At 40.8% G+C, this 9057-nt stretch overlaps 1 protein-coding gene across 1 annotated transcript in view; it reads left to right on the top strand.

The window, feature by feature from the left end:
- The first annotated feature begins 1067 nt into the window (after positions 1-1067).
- Positions 1068-9057, top strand: part of amn1 (antagonist of mitotic exit network 1 homolog) — a 160138-nt gene continuing 152148 nt past the window's right edge. Inside the window, exon 1 of the mRNA XM_084335450.1 lies at positions 1068-1179. The gene's annotated coding sequence lies outside the window, so the exon portion shown is untranslated. The remainder of the gene's footprint in view (positions 1180-9057) is intronic.

Raw genomic sequence — 9057 nt, 5'->3', positions numbered from 1 at the left:
TCTCTCTCTCTCTCTCTCTCTCTCTCTCTCTCTCTCTCTCTCTCTCTCTCTCTCTCTCGCCCACTCACACACCTCTCGTCCTGCCCCTCCCACGACCAGTTTTGTCATCTTACACTATATTGAACAAATTAAATAATATACGTTGTTCTCTATTTGTGTAAGTCGTTTTAATGAAACTCGATTGGAATGAATTAACTGTATTTATTTAATGGCATGATATTATTTCACACAGGGCTACAAAAACATAACAAATAATAATAATAAATACATACTAATGATAATAATAATAATAATAATAATAATAATAATAATAATAATAATAATAATAATAATAATAATAATAATAATAATAATAATAATAATAAATAAACATGCAAATTAGGTGTACAAAATATACATAAATAAAATATTTTACATTAAATCACAACACTGTCTCTCAGGCTATAATCCTCTTCCCTTTCTTTTGTTCTATTCTATTATTACATACTAATGATAATAATAATAATAATAATAATAATAATAATAATAATAATAATAATAATAATAATAATAATAATAATAATAATAATAATAATAATAATAATAATAAATAAACCTGCAAATTAGCAGTATGTACAATACAGTACAACATATACATAAATAAAATATGTTACATTAAATCACAACACTGTCTCTCAGCCAGGCTATCCTCTTCCCTTTCTTTTGTTCTATTCTATTATTACATACTAATGATAATAATAATAATAATAATAATAATAATAATAATAATAATAATAATAATAATAATAATAATAATAATAATAATAATAATAATAATAAATAATAATAATAATAATAATAATAATAATAATAATAATAATAATAATAATAATAATAATAATAATAATAATAATAATAATAATAATAATAATAATAATAATAAATAAACCTGCAAATTAGCAGTATATACATAAATAAAATATTTTACATTAAATCACAACACTGTCTCTCAGGCTATCCTCTTCCCTTTCTTTTGTTCTGTTCTCCGGAGGTGTGGCCTATAGGTACAGCTGCTTGGAGGAAGATATCTGTCCTGCTTGTGTGGATCAGATGGAAGTTGAGGAACTTACGAAATGACACCATGCGGCATTCCTGTTCAACCACGGATTTTTATCGATTGTGTTTTCTTCAGATGATGCTGTAAGTATGTTCGTTTCTGATTTAACGTAGTGATGAATGTGTTTGAACGTGGACGACGTCACTTCGCATTACCATTGAAATTACACTCCAACGTTTGTTAAAACAAAGCAGGCTATGTGTGTCATGTATATTAGCCCGGAGGGTGAATAAAACGGCAATCAGCGCGTTAGCGCATTAAAAAAATGATAGTTTTAGTGCAAATTGTGATGTTCTCGTCTGTACCGTTAGTGCAGGGGTTGGACTCATTTCCAACCTCTATAGTTGATTGATTGATTGAAAACTAATCCAGAATTAAAACCCACATCTGCATTTAATTTGACTAGATCTTTGGGATTGATTGATTGAAAACTTGCAGAATGTAGTTTGCAGAATGGGTAGAATACAGTACAGCTCAATACAAACAATTGTTAAGGGGATGCAGACCAGAGAAATACTTTTGTCTTGTTTACATCAGGGTCCCCCATTTTCAATTCATAGTGACAACATACAGGCCAGTTTCGAATTGCAGCCGCCCGTAGGTTTGATTGATTGAACATTTTATTAAGAGATTGCAGAATGGGTACAATACAGACAGTACAGCTCAATACACACAATTGTTAAGGAGATGTGTTGTGAAGGATCAGATTAAACCGAATATGTATATTTATTTATATATATATATTTAAATAGTATTTGTATATCGTTTGATATCCCCTGTATATTCCTTGTACAATATGCATTGAATATCCCTTTAGTCTACTAAACAGCCCATAATAGTTTCATTCTACCATTGGACGAGAACCTGGCGCCAGGTTGCCATACCCCTAGGTCCAAGTTCAATCGTGCCGCCTAACATGTCGTGGCAACCCCCGGTTCCGCGCAGTAATACGTCGGGCGAAATACGAATGGTACTATTTGTTCATAGCGCATATATATATGGCGCAAGTAAAGTAGAACTTTCCTTTTAGTCCAGTTCTTTACCCTCCAACAGAGTGACAGACGCAAAGCCTCCCCACGACGCACGTGCGGTGTAGTAAGGCCTACTTGGCCCAGAATAGGCATTGAGATATCGTGTAGATTAATAGTTGAATAGTCATAGTTTGGCACTATACCGTCGAGTTGGACGTATTCTATTAAGCTAATAATAGTCTATTTATGTATGGTGCATCGTTCGGTTAGAGTTCTAAAGTTATCAGTACCCCCATCGTTCCTGACGTTATCTGGACGCTTAACCAGGCTGGTCAGACCCCTAGTGGTGATTGCATCCGAGGAGCTCCGGGCCAAGAGCGACTGGACCTGTATATTGGATTACTCTACCCGGACGACGGCGAGCCTTCCACGGCTTGGATTATGCTTTGTGTGCTTTGATTATTCCATGGATAAAGGCCAACACTGCGGAGTGTTGGAATTACCCCCCGGAGAGGACTCCAGGTGAGACGGCGCTCTACACGTGAGGTCGCCTCACGTCTCTCCGTTGTGGACCGGCAGATACCGTTCCACAGAGGGTCCAGCTGTATTCGTCTGCGGTCCGAGGTTCTGTGGGCACCGTGTCCAAGACTTTGGATTCTCCCAAGACACCGTCGGCCAGATGGGATACCGCCAGCGGCTTCTCTAACCCCCCCCTCCTACTGTCTTACAACCAGCGGGACCCCCCCCCCCCCCCTTAGTGTATCCAGCTATAATCATTTAAGTACCATCGCTATCGTTTCCTAAATATTCCAGGTTGTATACTTACTCCCTGCGCAACCAGAGATTGGACATTCAATGTTGATTTACCTACGAATACTCATTTGCCATAAAAGTGCATATTTCATATTTCAAATCATAAATGTAATTAAGTGATCGTTGTATACACCCTTTGCTGTATTAAACCTTCGATTTGGTACATTTGTGTGGATTCGTTTCATCAGGTGGGAAAGTGTTCATCATACTTATATCTTGTACTGGGTGGCCAGAAGTTAAAGTACATGAGGTAGTGGTATTAAATATCATATCTAACAATACAGTCAGGGAATTGTACCCCTCAGTTACAAGATGCATACCAGAGAGACTTTCGTCTTGTTTACATCAGGGTCCCCCATTTTCAATTCATCATACATGACATACAGATAGACAGTACTGCTACATCTACATTTATGATATACCAGATTTACAAATACAGTACTGTTTGTGATACAAAAGAGTATATACATTTGACGTAGAAACTGTACATTGGAGGAGGTCGGGTAGGTGGGGGGGGGGGGGGGACTGTACATTGGAGGTGGGTGGGGTCACTGGGGAGGGGGGGGGGGTAGGCGGGTGTACATTGGATTATCCACGAAACCTTACTTGGTCCCAAGAAGAGGGTCTCGTGTATTATTGGGTTAGGACATTTACTGTACATTGGAGGGGGTTAGTACATTTTCGAATTGCAGTCTCCCGTAGGTGCTCTTTGAAAGTGGGTAGTGATTCACATTCCTTTACAGCTGAGGGTAGGGCGTTCCACTAGGCTTGGGCGGTATAATTTTTTTCATACCGTCATACCTTGCTGACGGTATGACTTTCATTTTCATCAGGGGGGGGGGGGGGGGGGAGCGGGGCGGAGCTAAGTTAACAATATACTCGTTATCACCATACATACCGCTTATATTGAAACACGTTGACATTGGGGCCGTTCTTTCAACCTAAAAGTGCACTTTCTTCAACCTCGAACCTAAATTCCTTAGCGACCCGTGTTACCAACTTAAACAAATCAGCGCGCACATTTGAGACACACATGAAACGAGTCATACGGAACAAATAACGTATAATGGAGGCTGAAATTAGACCAATGTGACTCTCAAACTCACAACAGTAGTACACAACTACACATGCAGACGCACACAATTGATTCTGCATTGATTAACTGATGATCAAAACCCAGCTTAAAGTGCCACTTGCAGGTTAAACCCTACTCTTCAATTATGGGTAGTTTACATCATTGATATCTAATTTCATTATTTTTTTTCCATTTGATGCCGGAAATTCCACTCGGAAAGGGTTAAAAATGTCCATGCACGAATAACATGTATGGAGCCAATCAAAAAGCTTATCAGACGCTATCAGTGCCGTGACCAGGGTTTCCGTTAGAAAATATTGGGGCCGGTCTCCGTGTCCTGGATGATTTCAATCTCCCGGACAAATGTGAGAAATTCCGGTCAGTTTATTGAGCTTAAAAACAATTGATAGGCAGGCTATATAAAGAATGACATCCTCAAGGCATGTCGATTTATAATATTTTAACTTAAAACTAGGCTACTTTTGCGTATACAGTCATTAATATATTCCAAATAAAATAAGTCCCTCGAGACTCCGTGCTGCTGCTGACTTGAAATCAAATAGGTGTCTGTGGGCAGTCGGCCCGACATTATACAGCAGTCTGTTTATAATCACATTTTTATGAGCTAACGAATTCCGTTATATTGGACATTTGTATTAATTATATCAAGCGAAGAACTGAGAAATTTGGCAGAGAGAGACGGCAACATTATCGTGGGGTTCAACGTTGCGTGATCGCTGAAACCAATGACAATCTCCGCCTCCCAACGAAGCGATGAACTAATCCCAATAGTATGCAACTGCAGAGCCGCAGAGCCAGCGGCGCTATCAGGTCCGGTCTGGGGACCGCTCAGGCGGGTTGGGCACCGAAAACCGATTCTAATAGGAACCGGTTCCTAACTTACTGTCAAGTTGTATGTGTTTTTTGAATATTGACCTTTTGCTCTATCCCAAACTTGGTAGGATGTTTGCTTGCTCACCCGAAGGGTTAACTGGATTTCACTCCAGAACCAGACCGAGAGTCAAGAATGACCTTCTTTCTCCATTTATTGATATTCAAAGGTTTTTTGCATTCCTTCCTACTTCAGCCATTTTTAGCCAGTAGATGGTCTTTATATGGTTCTACTATTTGCATTTGGCAATTAGCAATTTAGCAGTTTAGCCAGTAGCTTTTTTAGTGCATTATTTTTATCTGCCAACTTGAGCGCTCGAAACTGGTTGCAAAAGTATAGCTTCCTCTTGTGCTTTCCATCTCCACAGACTATGCACCCTTGGTCGTTGTCTGACTTGGTAGATCTTGTTCTGGCAAACCTTGGCTCAGCCCTGGTCGCCTTTCTACTTGGCTCTTCATCCCTCAGCTGCTCGAGCTGCTCATATATGCTCTCTTGCTCTTTGAGGAATGCCAAGAGACTGTCAAACCGATTGGCTGGTGCCACAGCATTTCTCCCATCAGCGACATAGACAAGCCACTCCTTTATTAGAGAATCTGGGAGTTTTCCTTCAATGGATTTTGTTACCAGTGGATTCTTGATAGCACCTGTATCGCCAAGATCACTCAGGTCTTGAAGCGCCTTCTCCACAGCTTGGATAAGTTCAACTATTTTCCGTGGCTGATGACTTCTGACAGCTGGTATTCTCTGTAACTCCTCCACTATTTCAATGGCAATTGCCGTTTGGTTGCCATAGCGGTTTCCTAGGACACGGAAGATATCATCTGCGGTGTTGTAGGTGCTGAGGCGGAGGTCCCTCATGATCTTGTCATTCTAGACTGTCGAGTAACTCGACCTTTTTCACCTCCTGTTGGCTCACCCTGCCTCTGGAGTGCTTCCCAATCCTTCCTCCACCTATAGAAGTATCGTTTACTTCCAGTGAACCTGGGAAGGGCTGTTGGCTTCAACCTGATGGCTGGCATTGGGTGTGTGTGTGGTGATGGTGCCGGTGTCCTCTCTGCCTCCTCTATTGCACTGGCCTGTATAATGTCGGCCATTTTGGCAACCAATCTGGGAACGTGGAGTTTGAGATGCTTTAGGCGATTCTGAAAATGAAGCTGCCCATCTGAAGGGATCCATCGCTTCCACTGAAAATAGGCCTCTTCTGCTGTCTTTACCAGTCCCTCTAGGTGCTTGAGTGTGAAGTTGTTGGTCGTTCGAGCCAGAAGTTGCATTTCGATTCTTAATTTCGATTCTTAAATTTTTTTTATTTTATTTTTTTTTTACTTTGTTAACACTTTGGCTGCCTAAGGTTAAATTCATGATATACCATAGATTGCCAGCGCTATTTGTCTATGGAGAAAGTCCCCTTCTTTGCAGGGCTATAACTTTTTAAATTCTATTGCTACATTGCCATTATTAGGGCCCATTCAAAGTCCTATATGTATTGTTCATTGTGTAGCAACGTTAAACTTTTTCATTCACATATTCATAGTAAAGTATGGTCTAATGTATAAGTATGTTTTCATCTCTTTCTGCAGCTTTCTCCAGAACGTGATATATAGCCCCAAATGCATTATATTGATGATGAAATACAGTTTGATGGCAATCAGCGCGATATAAAAAATTCCAACTAGACGTACTTCTAGAAGTTACTACACGTCATCTGATGTTGACCGGATGGGCGAGGGGGCGTTTATAATTCCGTGGGCAGCGTTATACCAATCATCTAATGTGGGTCAAATGTTGATAATAGCAGTTAGTATCGAAGACGGTAACGTTACACGCTGAAACTCACCCCAGTCTCCGCGCGCCGTTGGGCGATCATCGTAGAGTAGAAATCTTATCATTATGGGATATATTTTTACCCGGTCCATCTCCAGCTTGTATAATGGTATATACGTCCAAATCATGTTGTTTATCGAGTTATTGCCAATCGATCACCATGTAGCGTGACGAGCCAGAGTCCCATGACCTATAGCGAGCGCCCGGAAGTACTACGGACGTCTAGGACAACCTCTATGCAACATCCTGTTTGGCGATTGCGCCGATCGGCCACCAGATGGCGCTCCTGAACCGCCAGAGAGCTCAGTGGGTCTTGCTGGTGGATCTCAGGCCAGCGGAGGGGACATATGAATCCGATCGCAGATTTTTGAAATATTGATATAAGGACGACGTAACACGTCCTCCGGCAACTTTAGCATGGCCAGCAAAGACGTCTAAAGACGGTTCCCGGCAGTCAAAGTGTTAATTAATACCCTAGTTACAGTACAGCAACCAAATTAAACTGTATCAAGGCAAACTGAAAATGTTAATAGTATGATTTTTTTTTTTAAATAGTCTAAAAAATGTAAATTATCCTGCGAAATAAGCTGTGACCTGTTTTGACCTGCACCTCAAAGAATCGGAATCAAGAATCGGTTAGAACAGGATCGATATGGAGAATCGGAACCGGAATCGTTCAAATCCAAACGATGCCCAACCATACGCTCAGCAGCGCCACCCACCCAATGGCTGAATTTGAAGTATTTAAGACAGCCCTAGTATTTACAAATATGGTAACATGGTTGTGACTTTTACAAATAGTGGTTAGCTTTAGAGATAAATAGCTATGATCACGGAGCAATAGTGTTAGGTGAAACAGATACTAGATCCTCAGCTAGTAGTAACAAGAAGGCTCTTTGCTTCCTGCCACTACCTGCGTGTGATTCTCAGCGCCCCTCGTTGCCCTGATACCTTGTGTGACGTCATCATTAAGATGACACGCGCACGCTATGAAACATGGATTAAAATATGCATGGTTGGGCGGACAAAATGTTTGATAAAAACGCTAAAACTGGGTAAATTTCTAAACTTCTTTTCCCCTCTTCATGAAAGTCACGGTTGGCCTAGTCCACATTGTTTATTGAACAAAATTCAACCTGAAAGTGGGCCTTTAAGCCGTTAAACCCCTGTAGTGAATCACCAAGCCAATACGCACACACAGTCGAACTGGAATGGTTTACCAAACATACACTCCCGGCATTCATAACTCGTACGTTCATCTTCCATACGCTTAACCGTAACATAACTTACTTACCGGTACCCAAACAGCGTGTCCCAGAGTCCACATTCATCCAAGGAACACGCGCGTGGCTCTGCTGAGCTCTGACTGAAAGACAGACTGCCCTGCCCTCTGCTGGCATGTGCTGTGCACTACAAGCAGCGCATCTGTGATTTGGCGCAGTCTGTGACGTCACAGTATTGAAAATCATTCCGACGGGATTTCGAAATACCCTGGTATACCGTAATACCGTCATACCGCCCAAGCCTACGTTCCACATTGATGTGGCATAATTGCGAAATGTGTTTTGCCCTTGTTTGAGCCGAATCTGGGTTTCACATGATTTGTGGAGCTCCCTCTGGTGTCGTGGTATTCACTGACCTTTGGTAAGTAATTTGACATGTACATGGGTACCTTAGTTGTGTAGTGTATCTTGTAGACCAGGCCCATTGCAAGTTGCTGTACTCTGTCGTCTATTCTAAGCCATCCTAGGTTGTCAAAGTGGGCAGGGGTGAGGTGGGTTCTAGGAGTAAGGTCAAGCAGTAGTCTGACCAGTTTGTTTTGTGATGTTTGTAATTTAGTTTTTAGCGCCTTTGAGGTGCTTTGGTACCATGAGGTGCAAGCATAGTCGTAGTACCCTTGAATGAGTGCACCTGTTAGAGTCTTCAAGGTATTCTTGTTTACCAGATAGGAGATCCGGTACAAGAATCTTGTTCGTTGGTTGACTTTTTTTTATTACATTGGGCCTAACAAAAATAATGGTTTGGTTCCGGTTGCCGACCGACCCTGCTGATTTAGGTGCGACCCAATTTATTTTATGAGTTAAAAATATATATATTTTTTTTCAATAAAGTTTCATAAAAATCTTAGTCAAACCTTTAGTATTATGGATATTACACATGCTGGCAGAGTACATGCATCCATGTTGTTGTGAACATTTTAATTAAATAAAGAAATTCCCTATCCATAGTCGCCGTGGGAAGAGATAAAATAAAAAAAATTAATAAATTCCCTACCTACTCATGGCCTTAACTGACAACCAACAGGAACCAAACAATTTTTTTTATGCCCCAGTATCAACCACTGCTGTGACCAGTTCCACATGAACTGGCCAGAGGAATGAGACCCTTG

Source organism: Notolepis coatsorum, assembly GCF_963971535.1.
Source record: "Notolepis coatsorum genome assembly, chromosome: 18".
Lineage (NCBI taxonomy): Eukaryota > Metazoa > Chordata > Actinopteri > Aulopiformes > Paralepididae > Notolepis > Notolepis coatsorum.
The sequence above is the reverse complement of the archived record's forward strand: the minus strand, read 5'-3'. Positions and strand labels throughout refer to the sequence as shown.